Here is a 25,233-nt window from a genome sequence, read left to right as displayed (position 1 = left end):
CTCACTTATAAGTGGGAGTTGAACAATGAGAACACATAGACACAGGGAGGGGAACATCACACACTGGGGCCTGTTGGTGGGTGGGGGGCCAGGGGAGGGATAGCATTAGAAGGAATACCTAATGTAGCTGACAGGTTTATGGGTGCAGCAAACCACCATGACATGTGTATACCTATGTAACAAAGTTAAATGTTCTGTATATTCCAGAGCTTAAAGTATAAAAAATAAATAAATAAATAAATGAATAAAATAAAATGTAAGAGTCAAAAAAATAGACTGAATCTTAATGATGTGGTTGTGATTATTTAATATTTTTTCCTCTTACATTTTGTAATGACATATATTAATTATATAAACAAATTTTTCACTGTGCCAGTAAATTTACTTGATTCATTAAAATTGAATTTTTTCTAATAATTAACATAGTTATTTAATAATAATAGGATAGAATAACAACATATTGAATTCTTTTAGTATTTTTTTGTGAATTGTTCAGTAGAGGTGAATTAATTCAGAGATGGATATCTTAGTTCCAGATTTATTCCCATTTATTTAGCCCTCTAAATGTCCATTATTTGTCATATAAAACAATGAAAGTAAAATTGACAAAGTTTCCCCCTGGATGAGTGCTTTCCTAAATTTAATGAGTTTACAAGTCACCTGAGGATCTTATCAAAATGAAAAGCTGATATGTTAGATCTGGGAATGGGCCTGAAATACTACACTTCTTACAGCCATCCTTGACCTAATGCTGTTGGCTTATGAACCACACTTTAATTAGTATGTTGCTGAGTAAACATTCTTCTGAGATCCTAATCTGGATTTGGAGACAATTTATTTAGTTCTAAGGTAACAGGTGAAGCTTAACAAGATAAATTTGACCAAATAAATTATATCAAACATTCATCTGGTAAGTTAAAAGTAGTCTAAATTTAGCTCTAATTTTATGCGCAGGAGACAGTGCTATGTCCTGGACACCCCTTCTGCATTATTTCTGAATAACTGACCTCAATTTTCTCTTTTATTCCAAGCAGTCCAGTGACTAGTTTTGCACAACTTCCTTTCATCTCCAATGTGGATTACAGCAGCACTTTGCCACAGGCAGATTTTGTGTTATTTGCTTCCATTTTAAGGGATTCTCTGTTGTTGCTGCAGTGTGGGCTTCTGAGGGAGACTTCCACAACCATACATATGAATGAACAAAGTTAATGCTCTAGAGGGTGAACTTTTTTAAACAATAAGGAGTAAGAGTCAGTAGAGACATTTTAGTTTTCTCATTCTGTCTTGCAGTCACGGATCTAGCCAGTCGTCACCCCTAACTGTGGGTCAGCTTGAAGATGCATCCTTTATTGTATTTTCTTTCTTTCTTGCATCTCTCCTCCATCTCTTATTCCCACCTCTGGGCCCACAGTTGTCAATAAAAAGACTTGTAAACAAGTCTTTGCCTCTGTACTGCTTTCTACTGAGCCCAGGCTAAGAGGATAAATGATTTAGTTTGTCCAGGATAAAAAGATTACTTATCTAGATTACTTACCTACATGAAGAGGGAAGATCAATATTTCTAAGGAAATTGTGTCCAGATTAAAGAGTATTGCTTTATATAGTAAATCCTTTTAAACACATGCCACCTTTAGTTAGTTACAAAATAAAAAAATTGATTACAATTACACTATTTCCTTAGACTTTTGGTTTTGGTGGCATTTTAAATTTAAAGCTCCTTACTACTTGTGACTCTTAACTGCCCTGACTTTGAGATAAAATTTCCCTACCTAATATCTTTAAACATTTCAGTTTGCACTTGCTTTGAGGTTTATTTTATATTTCTTGGCATCAAGCTATACTGTTTTCTTATTATACTGAGAACGATTAGCACTCTAATTTATCATGTCTGATAGCATTAACTTTATTTTTTTTTGCATTGACTTATTTGATTGTAAATTTAATCATACTATATTTAAAAAATCATACTATGTAAAAAAAGAAACAAACACAAAAATGAGGAAGAAAAACTAACATTACTGAATAATGTTTATATCTATTAGGATACACTAACAGGCGTCTCCTTTATGCTGTTACTTGTGCAAAATGAAACCCTTTATATTTTCTTGTTATAATAGCTAGAATCTTTTTCAGCGTTATTTCTTACTTTTGTTTTATTTTTATATACTTCCATTACCCTTGTATACAAATTATGTTCTGGATTGCCAGATCCTTGTTAACAATTTCCAGATAACTGACTAAGAAGTTGAGGTAGGTTTTCAAGCAATAGGCTACCACTGGTGATTTCCATGTCCTGCTGACACAAGACATTTCTTACCGTTAGTCTGTTTTCCCCTTATCTGTATACCAGGCTGTGCATATATCATCTGTTTACATCTATAAAATAAAATATGTAGCATCTTAATAACTTTTCCCAGCTTTCATGAAGTAGCATCATTCATCATCTATAATGGCATCGTTTCAAGTACTGAAATGCTACATATTCAAACAATGAATACTTGAATAAAAACAGGAAATGATTTATTTGAAAATAAACATTAAAAGCATGCAGTTAAAATGTTTAGCATCAACATTATGACCATTGCATAATTATAACCTTTTACTGAAATAAATAAGAATACTAAACTAAATTAAATTTAGTCTATACCTGTTTACTCTCAAATTTTTACATATTCTTCTGGACTTCGTTATGTATTCTGTTTTTAATGCTGAGAATAGTACAGATCTAGGCATCAACAATTATCTTTAGCTACCCTATGTGCTTATAGGGTATTTTAAAACTATATCCATGTTTACCTTCTAAGTGATTTAATTTGGGATCTCAACATAGCTGTCTGATGACTGAGAAACTAATTTCTCATACCCTTAATATAGGATTGGTGATCTGAATTCCTAACAACAGCTAGAAATTCTCACCCAAAATTATCATAGTAACAAAATTCTCAGTACAAGGACATAACAAGAAAAATCACAGAATTAGTCTATAGATTTTAGATATGTCAAAAGGAAATGAAGGTCTGGTACTACATGAAAGAATAAGAATGTATAGAATCATATATGTGGAAGTTTAAAAGTAATATGCAGATAGAAAAAGGGATAAAATTGATAATATAAGTGAAACAATATTTATTACAATGAAAATAATTGTAGATGGAATAAGTTCTAGTCTGGAAAAATATAAGAGAAAGTTTAAATTATTCAGAGAATTTTCAAAAAATACAGCTCAAATATCAAAGTGTTTAAAATATGTGAAAAATGTTAAAGGAAATGGAAAGCACATTTAACAGCTTGAGAAAACATCTAACAGGATTCGTAGAATGAGAACTAGAGGAAATTTTGAAGAAACAATATTTGAAGGGGTAATAAAGGGAGATACACTTTTTCACTGATAATTATTCATGTGTGAAGAAAATCAAGAATCCTCAGAAACAATGAGTTCTGAATACAAAGAGGAAACATAAAAATATATATCCATAGCTAGATACCAAAGGAAAACCTAGAGCATTATAAATGAAGACACGTCCAGGCGCGGTGGCTCACACCTGTAATCCTAGCATTTTGGGAGACTGAGGTGGGCTGATTGTCTGAGCTCAGGAGTTCAAAACCAGCTTGGGTAACATGGCAAAACTCCATTTCTACTAAAAATACAAAAAATGAGCTGGGCATTGTGGTGGGTGCCTATAATCCCAGCTACTTGGGAGGCTGAAACAGGAGAATTGCTTGAACCAGGGAGGTGCAAGTTGCAGCGAGCCGTGATCTTTCCATTGCACTCCAGCCTGGGTGACAGAGCAAGACTGTGTATCAAAAACAAAAACAAACAAAGAAGAGGCCTTGGTTAAAAGTACTGAAGAAAAACATTAGGTTGTCCTCCAAAATGACTAACAGACTAACAGTTTACTTGATATTAGTGAAAATACAATACAAAATAAAAATATATTCTCAGAGTGCTTAAAAGAAACTGTGCTATATACTACATTTCCCTACTGAGCTAAGCCATCAGAAAAAAATCCTTCTAGACACTGCCTTAGGCAAACAGTCCGTGACCAAGAACCGAAAAGCAAATGCAACAAAAAGATAAATAGATGGGACTTAATTGAACTAAAAAGCTTCTTTCTGCACAGCAAAAGAAAAAAAATCAGCATAGTAAACAGACAACCCACAGAGTGTGAGAAAATATTACAAACTATACATATAATATCCAGACTCTACAAGGAACTCAAACAATCAGCAAATAATAACAAAGATAATCCCATCAAAAAGTGGGCTAAACTCACCATGAAAGTAGCTTACTGCCTGGGTCACTCCCCTTAGCCATGCCTCTAGCTACAAAACAATTTAATTTTTTTTTTTTCAAAATAAAATCTCAGTTAGCTCTACCAACTGTCAAAAGAAAAGGAAAGTGGTCTAAGAACATGAATATACAATTCTCAAAAGAAGATCTACAAATGGCTAACAAACATGCTCAACATTACTAATTATTAGAGAAATGCAAATCAAAACCACAATTTAATACCACCTTACTCCTGCAGGAATGGCTGTAATAAAAATCATAGATGTTGGCATAAATGTGGTGAAAAGTGAACACTTTGACACTGCTGATGGGAATATAAACCAGTACAACCACTATGAAGAGTAGTATGGATACTCCTTAAGGAACTAAAAGTATAACTACCATTTGACTCAATCCCTCTCCTGAGTATGAACCCAGAGAAAAAAAAGTCATTATATGAAAAAGGCACTTGCACACAGATTTATAGCAGCACAATTCACAATTGCAAAAATATGAAACTAGCCTAAATGCCCATCAATAAATAAGTAGTTAAAGAAACTGTAAAATGTGACATAGTGACACACACACACACACGTATAAACATATATATATATATACACCATGGAATACTACTTAGCCACAAAATGGAATAAAATAATGGCATTTTCAGCAACCTGAATAGAGGTGGAGACCATTATTCTAGGAAAGTAACTCAGGAATGGGAAATCAAGCATCGTATGTTCTCACCTATGAGTGGGAGCTAAGCTATGAGGATGCGAAGGCATAAGAATAATGATCTCTGGGGATCCAGGCAGAAGGGTGGGAGAAAGGTGAGAGATAAAATACTACACATTGAGTGTAGACTGTATTCAGTGGGGTAATGGGTGCCCCCAAATCTCAAAAATCTCTACTAAAGAACTTATTCATGTAACCAAACACCATCCGTTCCCCCAAAACTATTGAAATAATATTTTTTTAAAAAAGAGTTATTTCAGTATCAAAAAAACCCCACAAAAAACTAAGAGTTAAAATTCTAGAGCCCTCATTAAAATTGTATCTAGCCTTTATTTTTTCAAAAAACACACACATGTACACATATGAAAAGACTGAATAGAAAAAAACAATTTTTATCTAAAATATAGATTCATTTATATATATATATATATATATATATATATATATAAAATAGTTACCAATTTAAAACGGATACACAGATTTACATGTTGTTTCCTGATGATGAAATTTGCTTTTAGGTGACACTGTAATGTAAAAAAAAAAAAAAAGAATATTTATAAATTACTGAATTTGCTTCATTGCTTTAAATGCTTAAATACGTATTTTAAATTTTAAATGTAATAAATATATAAAGTAAAATTATGACCTTATAACCAATATAATAATTTTAAGAGGCTTATAGTAGAATTTTGTTAAAAAATTAAATAGCAAATAAAAATAATTATACTCAACATTTATTCAGGAATAGTAAAGAAACCGAAAAAGTGCTTTCCTAGAAAACTACAGACATGGATATGTTTAACTCATTAAAATATATCCAGAAACTGATAATTAGTTCTTCCCATGGATATGCTTCCTAGTTAGTGTCAGGAGCGGAACAAGTATGCCCTCATAATTAGTTCCATTCAGCACAATACATTGAGATTCATCCAATGCTATAATGCAGTTAAATAAAATCGTAAGAACTGGAAAAAATAAATAACATTGTTTTTATTCAGAGAAGGTATTCATGATGGTTTATACTGAGTGCCAACTTGATTCGATTCAAGCATACAAAGTATTGATCTTGGGTGTGTCCGTGAGGGTGTTGCCAAATGGAGATTAATATTTCAGTCAGTGGGCTGGGAAAGCCAGACCTATTCCTAATCTGGGTGGGCACAATCTTCCGGCCCACGTCCTTCTCCTGTGCTGGATGCTTCCCGCCCTCGAATATCAGACTCCAAGTTCTTTAGTTTTGGAACTCAGACTGGCTCTCTTTGCTTCGCAGCCTGCAGATGGCTTGTTGTGGGACCTTGTGATTGTGTGAGTTAATACCAAATAAATTCCCCCATATATGTATGTATATACAAGGGAATATATATGTATAATTGTATATATATATATATATATATATATACACACACATATATATAAACACACTCATATATATATATATATGCTATTGTGTATATGTGTATATACACTGTTATGTGTGTGTACATATATCTTTTACATATATATAGGGAATATATATATATAAACACTATATACATGTTTACATATGCAAACATATGTTTATAAATATATAAACATATATATATGTTTATATATATATATATAAACATACTAACAGTTGACTTGATATTAGGGAAAATACAATACAAAATAGAAATATATTTTCAGAGTGCTTAAAGGAAACTGTGCTCTACTGTTTCCCTACTCAGCTAACCCATCAGAAAAAAACCTTCTGGACAATGCCTTAGGCAAAGAGTCCGTAACCAAGAACCCAAAAGCAAATGCAACAAAAACAAAGCCATAAAGCAAGGCTCTAGGGTGTTCCAAGCTTTGTCACATTTTCCTGTCTTCTTCTGAGCCCTCTAAACCGTTCCAACCTGTGTGTTACCCAATTCAAAAGGCACTTCCACATTTTTGGATATCTACAGCAGCACTCAACTCCTGGTACCAATTTACTGTATTAATTTGTTTTCACGCTGTTGATAAAGATATACCTGAGACTGGGCAATTTACAAAGGAAAGAGGTTTAATGTGACTTAGTTCCAGATGGTTGGGAGGCCTCACAATCATGGTGGAAAGCAAGGAGGAGCAAGTCACATCTTACATCTTACATAGATGGCAGTAGGCAAAAAGAGAGCTTGGGCAGTCAACTCCAGGTTATAAAGCCATCAGATCTCAGGAAATTTATTCACTATCAGGAGACTAGCAAGAGAAACACCTGCCCTCCATGATTCAATTACTTCCCACGAGGTCCCTCCTACAACTCATGGGAATTCAAGTTGAGATTGGGGTGGGGACACAGCCAAACCATATCACCAGTGAAGAAAACAAAATCCACGCCAGGTATTTGATAGATGGGAGTTTGATAGATGGGATTTAATATGGTAACTGAACAGAAAACTGTTAGAAAAGTTAAAGGGGGATATTGAGGAGAATGAGACAAGCCAGTTATTTATAATAGCAAAAGAAAAATCAATCGAGGGAAATATAAAGGAGTTGATGAAACCAGACATAAGAATTTTGAGGTGCCAACTGGAGAAAGAATTGCACAGTGCTGTCAGTGGGAAGAAGGACAGTGAAAGGAAGCTGCCTTAAGGATGCATCACAGGGGAAGGAGATGCCACGATTAGATGGGTTACCCAAAGCAGAGAAAAAGGAGGGCATATAACATGCCACTTCCATTGTATTCCTTGTCCAATCTTCCCATTATTTAAAGAAAAATTTATAGAAAAAAGGCTTTCCTCACATATCCATAAGCTAGAAAATTCTGGAAAAATATCAGCCTCTGCAAAGAAAAACTACAGGAAAAAGGTGGTAGTGAATGTGACAGCAAGAAGACACAAAAGAAAAATGTCAAAATCAATTATGTTCTGGTTAGAAAAGATTCATAGATATATAAAAATAAAGACTAATGGAATATTTTACAATTAATTATATTAATATTTATAAATTGTTATTGAAGCATAATATTCATAAAGTAAAACTTGCTTAAGCATACAACCCATTACAAAATATATAGCATTTATAAAACCATAAAACTCCCCCCATTTTCCTTCCAGTAAAAATTTCCCCCAAATAAAACCACTCTAACTTCTATTACAGAGTAGGTTTGCCTGCTTTTGAAATTGATATCATATCATAGTAGATTATATTATTTTTATCTGAATTTTCTTGTAGATCATTGTAACTGCCAGATTCATCCATGTGTTGCAGTACTGTGGTACCACATTTATATGCATTCTTTAGTAATAATGCACAATATGAAAAGCATGATTTATTTCCTTTAATGTTGAGAAATATTTGGGTAATTCATCTTTTCATTGTGAATAAAAGTATTATTCTTATACCATTTTAGCCATTATTTGTGATTTTCAAAAATTTTAATGAACTGTAATCATCTTTTAGCATGTCAATGCTTTTGTTAAATGCTTAATAAATATCTGTCTTATTGAAAGTTGAAGAGATATTCTTCTTCATTTTCTTCTCAAAACCTTATTGTTATACTCCTAACACTTAGGTCTACTGTTCATTTTAAATTCAAAACTCTGTGTAGCGTAAGGTAGTAATTTAGATAACTTTTTCCAAAGTGGTTATCTAATTTAACCATGTTTTTAAAGCATTTACTCACTCTTACCACTAAATTTCAGGAGCACAACTTCCATAATCAGATAATACTATATGTGTGGTATGATTGTGTTTCTGGATTCTCCACTAAATTTTATTGATATAAATATAATTGTTTCTATCAATAGCATTTTAAAATTGTATTGTTATTTTACATGACATGGGATCTGATACTACATTCTGCAACATTGTTATCCTTCAAGACTGCTTTCAGTTTTTAAAACTCTTACATTTCTGTTGTATCATCTTATCAAAAACTTCCAAAAGGAAAAAAAAAATCAGTTAAGATTTTAATGGAGTTTTATTGAATCTATATATCAATATGGGGGAAGTAAATATTTATTTATACACTATTTACATATAAGATGATTTATATAATGATATCAAAATCTATATCTCATATATGCCTATGTATAGATGAATGCATGGAGAGTTAATGTGAATTAAAAATGACTCAAAATTGATTCATTAAACATTATAAACATTGATAAATATCTATCAAGTGGCTGAACAAAGGATATTTTTAAAAAATAAACATAATATGAAGAAGTCTTAGAATTTTAAAAATTAGGAGAAATGAACATTTTCCTAAAAAATACAACTTACCAAAGTTTACTAAAGAAAAAAATGGAAAATTTATGTGTCATCTATGACGGATGAGAATTCTTTCTCATGCTGCTAATAATGACATACCCGAGACTGGGTAATTTACAAAGGAAAGAGATTTAATTGACTCACAGTTCAGCATGGCTGAGGAGGTCTCAGGAAACTTACAATCATGGTGGAAGTAACCTCTTCACAGGGCAGCAGGAGAAAGAATGAGAGCCCAGCCAGAGGGAAGCCCTTTATAAAACCATCAGATCTCATGAGAGGTTTGTCACCATCAGAAAAATAGAATGGGAGAAATCGCCCCATGATTCAATTACCTTCCACCAGATCCTTTCCACAACCTGTGGCGATTACGGGGACTACAATTCAGGATGAGATTTGGGTGAGAACACAGCCAAACTAAGAACAGGAGGCAGGGAAATACTGAGTGGAAAAGGGTAGTTCCCCAGGAAAGGCTTCCCACCTCAAGCCTGGATACTCGTGGTCCTAAATGAGGACAGACATTCCTGTTTTCATGTCTGAAATGTTACCTTTTGGCCCACCATGCCCCCTACCCTGTACTCATGTAAACCCTGAATCACAGGCCCCAGACAAAGACGAGCAGGCTAGGAGATGAGGAGACAAGAAGATAAAGGCAGGACGATGCAGCAGAGGAGAGAAGAGGAAGAACGTCTGAACACAGAGCGGAGTTTGGCGGGGGTTGTCAGAGTAGCTCTGCCACTGCGCAACCAGGCTCCAGGGGAAAATCATCTCCCCACTCCGGGCACCCCAACCTTCTGGTTCCCCATTCATCGCACTGAGAGCCACCTCCACCACTGAATAAAACTCCCGCATTCATCTGAGTCCCTGTGTAAGCTAATTTTCCTTGGACACTGAACAAGAGCTTGAGATACATAAAGCTGTCACACTGGCCCTCTGCCCTTGCAGAAAGATGGGGGATCCACTGAGCTGATTAACACTGAAGCTGTCCACGGACCACAAGGCTTAAAGGACACACTGTAACACATGCCCATTTGGGATCCTTCACCTGTCCTGTGGCATGCTCTGCTTCTCCTAAGGGGTTTAAGCAGTGGCAGTGGGGAACAGGAAAGCCACACCTATATCACATTTCCTGTGAGGGAAATCAGGGAACTTTCCAGTTTCAAAACCATATCACAGAGTTAGTAACAAAGACACATGACATATTAATAGATAGATTTAAGAATTTTAATAGTTTATTCATGATAAAGTCACACACACACACACACACACACACACACACACACACACACACAAAACAAAAAAAAAACAGGAAAAACATGACTTCCTTGGTTAGATACAGTGATTCCTCAATACCAGCAGTCAGCATTATCATTAATATTGTAAGCTTTTACCCTGTTAGTTCAAGGAAATAACAAAGATTTCTGAATTATAATAAACATTGTATTAAATGTCCTAACCGGTGTAATAAGAAATGAGTAGAAATAAAAGGTAAACATTTTTGGAAAGAACATAAAATTTTCATCATTTGCAGACTCTTAAATTTTCTACCAAGAAAATTCAAAAGAAAATACTGATTATCTTTTAGATATAATAACTGAATTTGTTAAAAATCTTTGGATACAAGATACTTATGTAAAAGTCAATTTTACACCTAGTTACAAGCAATAAAAATTAGAAAGTTAAATTTAAATCATACCAATTCAAATTGAATAAAATGTGTTTAAGAAAACAGAAAAAGTAGTACAAGTCTTCTCAGAAACCTGGAATTACTACTTTTGTACATATTAATTATACTGACTTTTAAATCCTATCTATGATAACGCTAAAATGTGAATGCCCTGTGGCCTCTTTTTACTTGTAGTAAAAAGAAGAAGTCCTTCTCAGATATAAAGACACAAGTCTCAAAAATTAAAATATTTTTTCTATGAAATTCCAAGATAAAATTGATAGGGAGAAAATATAAAAACCTTTTGTTATAAAGCAAAACAAAGTAGATGATTATTAATAAGATAAAAGTTAAAATTGGCAGCATACTTCTTATCAAAAATCATGGCTGCCTGCAGGAACACAAGCCAAACTTTCAACATCTTTATTAAACATCTAATTCTATTTATACCAAAAATACACACACAATACATGTCTGCATGTGTGTGAGAGACAGAGTGAAAATGGGGTTGAAGAGAAAGAGAGAAACAGATTAGCATATTATTCAACGTTTTGCGGACCTGGTCAAATTTGGACTTGTCAAAATTAAATACATACCCTCTCAGACACACAGACACACATTAAATAACAGTGCATAAAGATGGCAATTGTAGTCTTTAATGTATTTGATTAACAAAATTTGAACACATCGTAATAATCTATGTTGATAAGGGTGAGTTGAAATCAGGAAATTCCAACTCGGGAGCATTTGAAAAATACAAATTGTTAAATATATATTTATAAATATAAATAAATATAAATATATAAACATAAATATATTTATAAATATAAAATATAAACATATGAATATATGATAATTTATACATATAAATAAATTTATATATTTCTAAATAAATTTTTATAATTATATATATTCTTATGCATTTATAAATACAAATTTTTATATAAGTATATATAAATTTATATTTATAAACATATTTTTGTATTATATTATATATTGTATCATATATATTAACTATATTTTATATTTATAGAATATTTATAACCCTAACCTAATATATATTTATTAATACATAAAATTATATTTAGAAATAGATAAAAATACATTCGGAAATATAAATATATTATGTATGTTTATACCTTTTTTCCAAGTTCTATTTGCTTAGAAATTTATCTTATTGAAATAGTTGTATGTTCAATAATTTCATAAACTACTCATTTATAACTGTATTAAGAAACATGCCATCAATATTTGATTCCACAGTGAAAATACAGACATGGTTTTGGATGGCGTTGTGTATCTTGTATTAACAAGTACAGGGAAAATAAAAGCTATTTTGTAATATTAAGTAGTAGTAAATAAGAAGAAACTAACAGAACTAGGAAGTAATAGAGATTTAACCAAAGCAATAGTCTTAAGTGGAGACCTAAATTAAAGAGTCATTTTGGCCATGTAGTAATAGTGTGTTAATGCGTGGTGACAGGGTGTGAGAAGAAAGCATGGATGGCTTATCTCAGGCCCAGCCAAAAGCAGTGTGGCTGGGTGTGAGGGGCTAAGAGAGAGAGAATGATATGCTTTGGCTGTATCTCCACCCAAATCTCATCTTGAATTGTAGCTCCCTTAATTCCCACACATTGTGGGAGAGACCTAGTGGGAGATAACTGAATTATGAGGGCGGTTTCCCTGAGGCCTTTCCAGTTATGTGGAACTGTAAATTCATTAAACCTCTTTTTCTTTAAAATAGTTACCCAGTCTCGGGTATTTCTATATTAGCAACGTGAAAACGGACTAATACAGAGAATAGTGGAAGCTGACGCTGGACAGCAGACAAGGAAAGGTGAGCAGTGCATGGTCACTGTAACAAGAAAGGACTCTACTCATTTCCTAGGGCTGCTAAAGCAAAATCTCACAAACTGGTTAGCTTACATCAGCAGAAATTCATTCTTTCGTGGTTCTGTGTGCTAGATTTCTGAAATCAAGGTGCTTGCAGCATTTGTTCCTACTGGAGACTTTGAGGAAAATCTGTTCTATGGCCGCCCACACTTGGCTTCTGGAGATTGCAGTCAATCTTTGCCACATAGATGCCTGGCTCAAAACTCTTTCTCTCTCTTCACATGGCTACTCTGTGTGTCCCTCTGTACAAATTTATCTCTTACAAGGACGTCACTCATTGGATTAAGACCCATATTGCACATAACCAATACCTGATTACATCTATACAAACCTAAATTCCAACATATCGTTTTGGAGACAACATTCAATGGGAGATCCCACATGAATTTTAAGTCAGAAAGTAATTTTCAAATATTTATATGATTTATTTAGAGCTGAATTGTATTGAACTGGAATAGAAAAGCTAGATTGAAATAAAAAGACACCACCTAGATTACTTCTGAAGTAAATGATAGAATTGGAGAAAATAAAATAAGGTAGATGGTAGAAGTGTAGAAAAGAGGACAAAGTTAAGATATGAAATTCAAAGAACTTTCTTTAAGGAGATTAAGAGAAAGAGAATATGGAAATTAAGGAATAGTAACATGTGTACCTATGCATATATAATTATGTTATTTACTTCATAGTCTTTAGCATAATGTGATTATTCATAGAGATGTCTATCCATGGAAGAGTAAATTTATTAGTATGTTGTTCAACTAGTGAATATTGTGCATTCTTTGAAAAGAACAAAATGTCCTACATGTGATGGCATGAACACAGTATATATTCTGTATTAGTTACTAGCTAATAAAAGAAAAAAAAAACTGGCCTTAAAATATAACATTTATATACATGTGTATTTTAATTATAGAATGTCATTAGAAAATCTTAACAATGCTTTCTTCTGAGTATTAATCAGGAATTGGATTAAAAAAAAAGAGAGGCCTTTGAAATTTACATTTACACATTTCTTTATTTTGTTGGCATATTAAGTGGTGTATACATGTATTATGCTTGTAATAATGAACAAATACTTATTTTGTTATTTTTATAACAAATGATCATCTACTTTAGGGTTTAATCCTAAAGAGTTCAATTCTGTATATTTATCAATTCAGTAAAATTATACTACGTGATTGATTTTGATTTAGCAAATAAAAATATAAATATATTATAATTCATTTTAGATAAATCATTTCACAAAAGTGTGGGGAAGTTAATTCAGGAGTTAGTCTCCTCATCGAAAAATATCTCACTTGCTAAAATAAGACCAAAAAAAGTACAGTTTAAATATTCATAAAAATTGGGAAGTTTGGCAAAAAAGAGGAGTACACACCTGTGACTACTGAGTTGCTGTGAAAGTTTCATTTCCTGATACAAAATTTTCTAAAGCACTTGGCTTCAGTTCAGGCAACAAAGAGCAAACCAGCCAAGTTTTGTATAAAGAATATTTAGTTCCCTAGAGCCTTGTATCAGAAAACCTATAAAACTTTTTGAATTTTCTAGTTAAATTTGCAGTAAAGTTTTTAGATGTTTTTGTGTATATATCCCTCAAATTTTGAGTGCTACAACATTCAATTCTTAACACTATTACCATTGCTATTAACCCTTGATTTTCAGAAATATTTACATAAATCTATAAACATTCCAAAGACTCTAAAATGGCCTCCTCCCTCCAGTTTTGTTTGAAATTCAAATAGGAACTGTCTTGTAATAGCTTTTATTATTTTGAAGTATACTCATGTAACCAGAAATATGATGTGTGACATTTAGTATGAGTAAGAGTTAATACATATGGTGATTTAATTTACTTAATATAGTATATTGCATTGGGGTTAAATTCATAGTATCAAAATCAGTTTCTTTCTTACATGTGCTGTAAAATTCTGTCTGATGTTTGTCTGCCTAGCTCTGTATCCTAGTACCTACCTTACCTGATTATAGGTACCAGTAATTTGTAGGTACCAGTAATTACATTATATTTTTAAGGAAAATTTAAATTCACTGAAAAGAATTGAAAGAAGGAGAAAAGCAGAAAAGGAGAAATATACTATTTTACATCAGGGGCATATTTAGAAATGCTTTAGTTAGTATGCATCAGGGAGGTATAATAATAGCGGCAATCTCCTTGACTGGTGAAATGTCACTCCGTAACACAAGTTTATTTACTTTTCAAGTGAAAAGTCTTGTCATCATTTCATTATGTTACAAAACCAATACTAATCTAACATCAAACTGATGGCGGATTATATAACCTTATTTGTGCTTCCAAATCTTCACCTTTTAAAATTATTTTTTACACTGTGGCTACTTCCTCTTCCCTTATGCCCATGACAAGCATGGAAATCATTTCATTTCTAGGCCTATGACAGGAAACATAAATTTTATTAAACAAGAATGTCAAAAAATAATTAGAAAGTTTCATGTTATTGATCTCAGTGATAAATACGCAGTAATTACCATGCTGTGAAAAATTTCTACTGCAATATATTTATGATTTAAGCTTTGTTTTTCATATACGTTGTGTATCAATAAATCATTTACGGAAAATTATCATTCAATTAAATACTTTATAAAGTAAGAAAATCACACAAGACTAATGGACTAAGATTCTAAAGGTTGAAAACCACAGGAAGCCTTGATGATTTGAAGCTTTCTTTTCCCTATGGTATTTGTCATCTGTGACACTGAGAAGTGAGACTTAGCCAAGGCAGTTGGTCAATGCTGGAATAGAAGAATGAGCAGAGTATTTGACTTTCTGTCTTCCAAAAATTCACTAATATTTTTTCCTAGATAGGAATCTAATTTATCTTTATGACATTCTTGTAAATTTATTATTTTGATATACCATTTTGGATATTTCAATAATCTTTCTAGATCATTGTAATTGCTGGTTATCTACTAAGTTTTATATTTCTTTAGATTCATTTGTATTTATTCTTGAAAATTTTGTATTAGAATTCTGTATTTTACTCCTTAGAGGGTTTTCTCTCTTGGAAAGTGTTCTTTAGCTTTTTATCTTTCAGTGCCTTTTCATTTTACCCACTTACCAAATTCTATGCTCATTTTTCTTGCTGGTTATTATATTAACACATTTAATTCCACAAATTTTAGACACTGATATTTTATCATTTGTAACAACTTGAATACTTTTCCACCATAAAATCATACTTTTTCTTACGATTTGTAGTCTGTCTAATAAATGGCATAATGTAAAGACAAACATTCCCCTAAATCCTTTCGGATCCTTAAAATAATTTATGTAAGAGTCATATCATTATAGAAGATACTACATTTGAATCCTTCAAAGTCTTCAAATACCTTTTTATATGTTACTTTTCTTATTTTTATACTTGATTCTACATGAGTTATTGGAAATTACCAAATATTTTTTGTACTGCAAGTTCATCATCTAAGATTGAAACAAAGTTTGGATCTTATGGACATACTGTTTACAAGACTGTGTGTGTTTGCATGTGTGCACATATGTGTGTGTGCATGCTTGTAGTATAAGCCTCATTTTCATCTGCGATTATAGAAAAATTTTTCAATGAGAGGCTTAAAGTGTTTTTCGGCATATAATCTACAAAACTGTTTTCCTTCTTACTTGGTAATTTTTAGTATTGCTAGTATTTCTGTCTAAGGGGAGGACAGAGAGTAAACATAGAATCATCAGTGTTTTCAACATGATTGCATTGCTGGTATATCTACCTTATAAAAATGAGAGACAAATTTAGTTTCTGGCTTTGAGTGTGCATAGAATTCAGTATGACATTTCTATTGAAATATCTTCAAAATTGAATAAAATATTGCAAACATTTTTCTTATATCAGAGAATAGGCAATGTAGAGCTCTGATTCTTAAGAGATGGGAGCTAAAAAAGTAAGTTCAACATTTTCCCAGATGTTTTGGCCAAGGACGTTTCTACACAGTGGCTAAAGGAGGAGGGACTGGAATAAAAACCAGCAATCTTGCTGAGTGGAACAGACCGAGCACAAAGTTAAGAGAAAAGAAGAAAATGCGGAGAAGAAGTGTTCCAAGAATCTTCATAAGTTTGGCTTTGAGCCTCTGGCATGCACAGAGTGAAATTCCACAAGAGAGGACTAAGAAAATGTTCCTGGAAAATAATTATGAAGGCGCTATAATTCAGACAATTCCCAGAGCTCACAGATGGCAACAAACCTTTGAGTCCTCTCTAGCTAAACAATAGAAGCTGTGTTAAATAGAAGCAGTATTCAGTATAGACCACTATGGTTGCAAAAATAAATTCATATAAAATACAATACTACCCTCTTAAAAAAGATGTTTAAAATTTATTCTCTTTCTTATGACCTATGCCAGATTTTGAAATTAATCTGCCATCTTTCATAAAGTTAGAGAAATCTTTGTTTATTATTGAGAACATATTCCAAAAAGAATTTCTATTTCTGGAGTTTTGAAAGCATTCATCCACAAAATTTTCTGCACCTGTATATTTTGAAGCCATATCTTATTTCTTCAACTTTTATTTAAAACAAATTTACTTTCAAAATTCTTGACTAGCCATGGTGGCTCACAAATGTAATCTCAGCACTTTGAAATGCCGAGGTGGGAACATTGCTTGAGCTCAGGAGTTCATGATCAGCTTGGGCAACATGGTGAGATTGTGTATCTTATAAAAATTAAAAAATAAAATAAATTTCTAGTATATGGTTTCAATATGTTCAATTTAATTACATTACGGAAATGATGAGAATATGCCCACATTTATGTTTTCTTCTTTAAAGGTTTCAATTTCTAAATAACCACACAAAAGACCATTTTCCCCCACATGTTAACATGCTCTAAGATATGTCTAGACTGTTATAGTCTAAATTACATTTGAACATTCTCTGAAAACATTGACTGATTTAGTTTAAAATTATTATCATTATAATTATCACATCATGTATTATCATCAGATTCTTTGATGATAACCATTGTTTTTAAATAGTTAAATCATTCTATTAGTCATTATTCACATAAGATTCTTCCATACACATTTATAGCCGCACAATTCACAATAGCAAAATCATGGAGCCAACTCAAATGTCCATTGATCAATGAGTGGGTAAAGAAACTGTGGTATATAAGTACAATGGACTACTACTCAGCCATAAAAAGGTATGAATTAACAGCAATTGCAATGACCATGGATGAAGTTACAAATGATTATTCTAAGTGAAATAACTCAGGAATGGAAAATCAAACATTGTATGGTCTCACTGATATATGGGGCCTAGCCTATGAGGATGCAAATGCATAAGAATGATACAATATACCTTTGGGACTTGGGGGGAAGAGTGGGAGGTGGGCAAAGCCTAAAAGACAACAAGTATGGTGCAGTGTGTACTGCTCGGGTGATGAGTGCATCAGAATCTCACAAATCTCCAGTAAAGAAGTTACGCACGTAGCCAAATACCACCTGCACTCCAATAACTTAAGGAAACCCAGGAATAAAAGATATAATAAAGAAGGTAATAGTACTTTTTTTTTCTGGGGAAAACAAAAAAACAAAAAGCATTCTTTTTAAATAGCTAAACCATTCTTCTTGAATAGTTGTTACGGTGCGAAAGAGATGTGATGAATAATGGCAGCCTATTTCATTCTGTGCACATTTGCAAAGTTGTTGCTTTTGATCATAAGGATGATATCTTTCTTTTATCTTTAGTTGTTTTTTTTTTTCTTTCTGATTCTGCTGAGATGTGTGCATTTGTTCTTTTTCATGTTAATTTGAAAAAAGTTTTAATTACCCATAGTTAGGGTGAGATTATAACAAACACTCATGTATATTCTACCTAGAATTAAAAATATTACAATATAACATGTTTAACTAAATCTGCTTTATTTAATAAAAATTGCAAATTTTACAGATATGGTCAAAATACTTTAAAAAATTCTTCCCACAATCTGTTCCACACCCTTTCACACTCTCCTACGCATCACTATTCTTAATTTGGGATGTTTATTTCTAAATGTTGTTAATTTCAATTTCTATTTTTTATATATTCATTAATGATAGATGTGTATATCTTACATACAATTGTTTTTATTAAATTTATAATAAAACTGTGATATTTAAAGCACAATCTAGTGACTGGTTTCTTCTTTCACACTTGACATTGAAATCTATCCATATAAAATTGCCAGTTCATTAATTTCAACTGTTGTATGATATTAAACCAAAACGTGATAATATGATTTTTTCATTCATTCTCCTAGGGATGGCTATTTTTGTTATTTCTGAAATCTACTGCAAAAGAGTGCTGCAATAAAAATCTCTGAATATGTCCTAATGCCATTAAACTGGAGTTGAGTTGTTCAATTGCTGGATATATCAAAATTCAATTAGATTATATATTGTTCATTTACTTTCAAATTATGTACACCAAGTAATACGTGCTCTAGTAAAATAAGAATATATCATTCAACCTGAAATTGCCCAACTTTTCTTTCCCATTTTCCCCAGTCCAGTGAGTTGAACTAATACTGTCTACAAATATATATTCATTTGCTTACCTGTTAGTATTTCTTCCATGTATTAAGAAGCTTTTCTAGGCTATGAAGACATATGTATCACCATGTCTTATGAATTAGTACTTTTATCATTTTGAAATATTTGTTTTCACTTCTGCTGACAGTTCTAACTTGGGTATCTATTTCGACTGGTTTTTAATGTAACCACTAACATCTTTTTATGTTCAACACTTTTTCACCGTTTTATTTTCAATGTCTTTATTTTTAAAATATATCTCCTGTAGATAGTTTACAGGTAGTCTTGTTTTACTATAAGTCAAGTGACAATCTCTGTTTCATAACTGACATATTTAATCCATATATATATTTAATTTAACCGTTATTCTGAGACTTAATATCCAGCTTTACTGTTTTGTCCCAGTTATTTTTTGTTTGTTTTAGATGTCTTGCCTTATCTTAGATTGACTGATATTTTTAGTATTTTATTACATTTCTTTTATTGGCTAAATTTCTTGAATTTTTTTTTTATTTTAGTGATTGCTCTGGGATATAAAAATCATCTTTAAAATCTATTTAGAGTTAATGGTACTACTTTATCCAGTAAGTAAAAACATTTCACTAGCACAATTTCATTTGCAGGAACCTCACCTTCTGTGATAGTATTGTCTTATATTGTTACATTTATGAGATACAATCTCCACAATAAAGTACTATTTTCCATTCATTGTGTCATTTTATAAATAAACAGAGGAATAAACGGATATTTTCAAAATCCCTTTGCTTGCCATGATAAAGTATGAGGGGCCAGAATTTCCCTTCTGATAGAAATAAACAAAGAAAAGTTTGAGTAACATAAATGTCAATTGCTTTCAACAGCCACAAGACATCAGGCATTGAGGGGGAGTGATTCCTGATAGACGGAGAACAAGGACGAATGTGCAAAGGCTTCTTCAACTTACTGCCTTTGGGCAAGTTTCCAGACTGCAGCACTGGGAAGAGCATTTAGAGCTCTGAAGACTCCTGGGTTGAGGAGATGAAGATAGATTCCAAGAAGACCATGGCAACTCAATCTAGAACAGAGTATCACATAACTTGTGGGATATACTGTTTCCTCTCCGATGGTATTTGAAAGATTGATGATTGATATATTCATGTGATAAAAGCACCTGGGAGAATTAAAGGTAGTAACATCCAGGGCTATATAGGGCATGGAATACTTCTTGTTTCCAACATCAAGGTTAGAAACCCTCTTAAATTGTGTACCACTTGTAGAATGGAAAATTCCAACTGCAGTAGTGAGCAATAAGTAAGCCTTAGACAAAGTACAGATCAAATCCCACCTAAATATTTTAAAAGCAAGATGAACAGTGATCAAGTAACTTAACTTCATGCCAGAAAAAAGCTTGTATCTATCATTTTCTCTATCTAATATCTATTTACCTATCTACCTACACAAACACACACACACACACACACACACACACACAAACACACACACATATGCATACAAACATATTTATTACTCAAAAAGATAAAATGCACTACATGTGACATCCAATCAAACTTTGCAAGGCAGGCAAAGAAGCAGAAAAATATCTTCTATGCCAATGAATCAATAACAATTCATTGAAACAGTCCCCCAAATGACGCAGATGTGAGAAGCAGAAAACAAGGAATTTAAAAGTTATTATAATTCCTTTTTTCATGTCCTCAAATTATATAGAGATGTCTTCATTAGAAATAAACAAGAACAAAACTTGTAGAAAAGAGTTACAATATTTGAAATAAGTAAACCTGATAGGGCAAATGAAGATTCAACATTGCAGAAAAAAAGAAAATTAATGAATACGAACACACAGGAGAAGCCAAGGGGAAATAACACAAGACGAAAAGGTAGAGAATCAGGGGAAAGCTTTTTAAGCATAATGAAAAACAAATTGATATACTTAAAGGGAGAAGAAAAAACAATTGGATAAATGACAACTGAAAATCTCTCCAATTTGAAGAATATTATAAATGCTGAGATCCAAGCAATTCAATGAACCGTAAGCACAAAAGGAGTAGGAAGAGGAGGAGGAGGAGGAGGACAGTGAAAAGGGCAGGGTGACAATTACACCAAGGGGAATGATACAATTTTTCAAATCCAGTAATAATAATAATAAAGGAAAATTGATGATAGAAGACACATTTGTAACATACTGTGAAATAAAAACAAGAATGTTAGCAGATTATGCAGCAAAAGCAATGGAAGTGAGAAGAAAGTAAGGTAACATTTTCAACTCATACAAAAAAGAAAAAATGTCTATTTTTGATATCTGTATCTAACAAATATTACCTTATAAAATAAGGACAAAATAAAAGACTCGTTCAGGTTTACAAAACTTTGGTCTGACAAAAACACCTGCAGACCCACAGTATGGGAAATGTTGAGGGAAGCTCTTCAAGTGGAAGGCAAATGATACAGGATAAACTCAGATTTTCATAAATAAATGAAGAGTACAGGAAAAGGGAACAATGTGGATACATGCATAAGAATGTTTTCCAAACATTTGTATCTTTACAACTTAACTTACTTTTCAAGCAAAAATAATAATATTTATTAATTATACTCATAGCCTTTGAAAAAGAAGAGCAATAAATGTAAACAGAGAGATATGCAACTTAGTACAGTAGCTACTGGTAAAGAAAAACTTCTTTGCAAATAAATATTAAAACTTCCTTTAAATAAATATTTATTTTACTATTACCTTTAATGCTTTTCTACAAATAAGAATGCTTAAAGATTAGAATTTCAGAACAGTAATCTCTCTTGATATCAGTAATATGCAATATATGTAGTTTCCTAAATTATCCTTAATTCAAAGTTGAAAATATAGTTTTTGTAAATTTTGGTTAACCAATCAGTAATTTAACTCATTTACCAAAAGATTATGTTTACATTTATCTTTTATTTTACTGTAAGGCATTTTTTTAAGCTTTTATTTTAAATTCAGGGGTATATGTGCAGGTGTGTTATACAGATAAACTTGTGCATGGGAGTTTGTCCTACAGATTTTTTTTGTCACCCTGGAACTAAGCCTAGTAGCCAAGATTTAATTTTTTGGATCCCCTCTATCCTCCCACACTCTACTCTCAGGCATGTCCTACTGTCTATTATTATTCTCTTTGTGGCTATCTGTTCTCATTATTTAGCTCCCATTCGTAAGTGAGAACATGCAGTATTTGGTTTTTTGTTGCTGAGTTAGTTTTCTAAGAATAATGGCCTCCAGCTTCATCCATGTTGCTGCAAACACATAGTCTTGTTCTTTTTCATAACTGCATAATATTCCACGGTATACATGTACCACATTTTCTTTATCCCAGTGTACCACTGATGCGCATTTAGGTTGATTCCATGTCTTTGCTACTGTTAATACTGCTGCTGATCATTAGAGAAATGCAACCAAAACCACAATGAGATACCATCTTACACCAGTTAGAATGGCTATTATGAAAAATCAAAAAACAACAGATCCTCATGAGGCTGCAGAAAAAAAGGAACACTTATACACCATTGGTTGGAATGTAAATTGAATTAACAATTGTGGAAAGCAGTGTGACTATTCCTCAAAGATCTAGAATCAAAAATAGCATTTGACACAATTTCATTACTGGGTATACAACCAAAGGAATGTAAATCATTCTGTCATAAAGATACACACATGTGTATGTTCACTGCAACACTGTAAGGCATTTTAGTTTTCATTCTAACTGCCTTCTTGATCTCTTCTATATTAAATCATTTTTTCTTCACTAATTAAAAGTTTCCTAAGTCAACTGTGATAACACTGATTTGCAATTTTTTTCTTTGAGGCACATATTGCCCATATTTCTCACATGTACTCTTTTCTCAACACTATCACTAACAGTATTTTTTCTAAAATGAATCTTTTTACGTTACTTTTCCCCATCGAAAGTTTTTTGGAATCTTTTTTTCTAAGTATTACAGTCTGATCCCAACTCATGAGTTGTCTTACTGAAGCAGGAGTGGCTGCAAAAAACAGACCTTTTGGAAACCGAAGTCAGAAGCAAAAGGTTATTTATTTTGGCCAGGAGCAAGGTGACATGTTTGTCTAATAGCCAAGCTCTCCTAACAAAGAGAAGATCTGCCTTTATATAGACTTACAGCTCTAGATATTACATGTGAAAGGGTCTTGGGTTTACAGTCTTAGAAATTACATGTGAAAGGGTCTTTGTCAATGGAGGAGGAGTGGGTGGGGGTTTGATCTTGTTTAAGCAAAAACAATGCCTTCCTGAGAGATTCCCTCATGTTATGTCTGCTATCTACAGGAAGGCAATTTAGGAGGTGCCAGTCAGCCAGCCTTTTCTATTGAAATGCAGTGTGGTAGTCAAGGGGGAGGTGATCCTAGATGCTTGGATCTCCTTCCTCAATACCAAGTGCACTGGGTGAATCTAACCATAATAGGTGCTTAATACATCTACTTAAACAACTTTATTCCCTGCCACTCCATCTCATTTGTCATTTGTTCCAACCATGGTGAGCTCTTCATAATTATCTGAATATAACTGAAGGGTATCCCTTTTAACAGTTTCATGCTTTTTCACCTATTATTTTCTGTCTTCACTCCTGCTTTGATCTTTTTAATAGCATCAGAAGAAGTGCTCATAGCCTTCCCAATTTGGAGTAGTTATTACCATCTCCGGACCCCCTAATCCTTTGCTTGAACAACACTAAAACTGTGGTTTAATGGACCTTGCTAGTTGCATATTTTCAAAACCCCTAAAAACATTGTACATGCATAAGAATAAGTCATTTCTTTAATTTTGGCATGAGAATGACAAAGAACTCAGTAGATCCTGGTTAGCCTTTAGAAGTGATCCCAATGGGCTCATTTATAAAATATATTTTTATCCATTAAATATTGACATCCCTACATCTGGCATTGTAAACTATTGAACTGCAAGAGAAACATGGTCCTGTAGGTGAAAACAAAAAATGACTTTAAGATACAATTTTGATAGATTCCTACAGACTTAGGTGTCATGTGACAGGCATTTAGAAAGTCTTCGCACTGATATTTTACTAAACATTTGAATAACTTATAAATGACTTTGGATAGTGTTTTTCCAAAGACATTTTTTAGAGCATCTTTTAGAAATAGCGGATGGCTAATCCTCCAATCCATGTGACACAAAAGGACCCAGGAGATCTCAAGAGTTACAGAAAAACAGGATGTGAAGAGATGCCTCAGGTGTGTTTGAATTGTAAACACTTCAGCATTATTTAGGAGCACTCTAATACACCCTTCACAGAGAACTGCTAACACACTTCATGTTAACCCTATGTTCTATTTTTAGTGTATTGAGAAATGTAACTTCCAGATGTGCTTTTGGTTATGCCAAAATTTTGCAGTGAACATATTTGCAGGCGATAAAATTGCAGAAACGTGACTAACAATTTAAATGTCAAAGTTCTGTCATGAGTGCATTGATTTTTTAAAAATCATATAGTACTAAATGTCTTATATCAAAACCAAGTTCCTTTTGAAACCCATGTTCTCAGACCACAGTCTGTTCCCCAGAGTTAGTGACTTTCACTGCTTTATTTTTACCCTTATATTTTAAAAAATATTTTATAATGTAATTCCTTATAGTACCCATTTTAGATGATGTACATTTATTTATTGGCCTTTAGTTGTGGAAGGATCCATATTGTTTACACAGCCATTTGTCACCTTTACTTTCCTCATCCATCTAAAATTCAGCCCTATCACAATATTTGGTTTCACATTATTATTGCATGCAATCATGCTCTATGTTTAACCATGTGGTCTACTGTGATTGTTTCCTTTATACAACTTATTTTTTTTATAAATTCATAACTTTGATTTTTAATTTTTTTTTTGTTAGTTTAACATTTATC

This window comes from Saimiri boliviensis, chromosome 1, assembly GCF_048565385.1.
Source record: "Saimiri boliviensis isolate mSaiBol1 chromosome 1, mSaiBol1.pri, whole genome shotgun sequence".
NCBI lineage: Eukaryota > Metazoa > Chordata > Mammalia > Primates > Cebidae > Saimiri > Saimiri boliviensis.
This window is presented reverse-complemented; position numbering follows the sequence as displayed.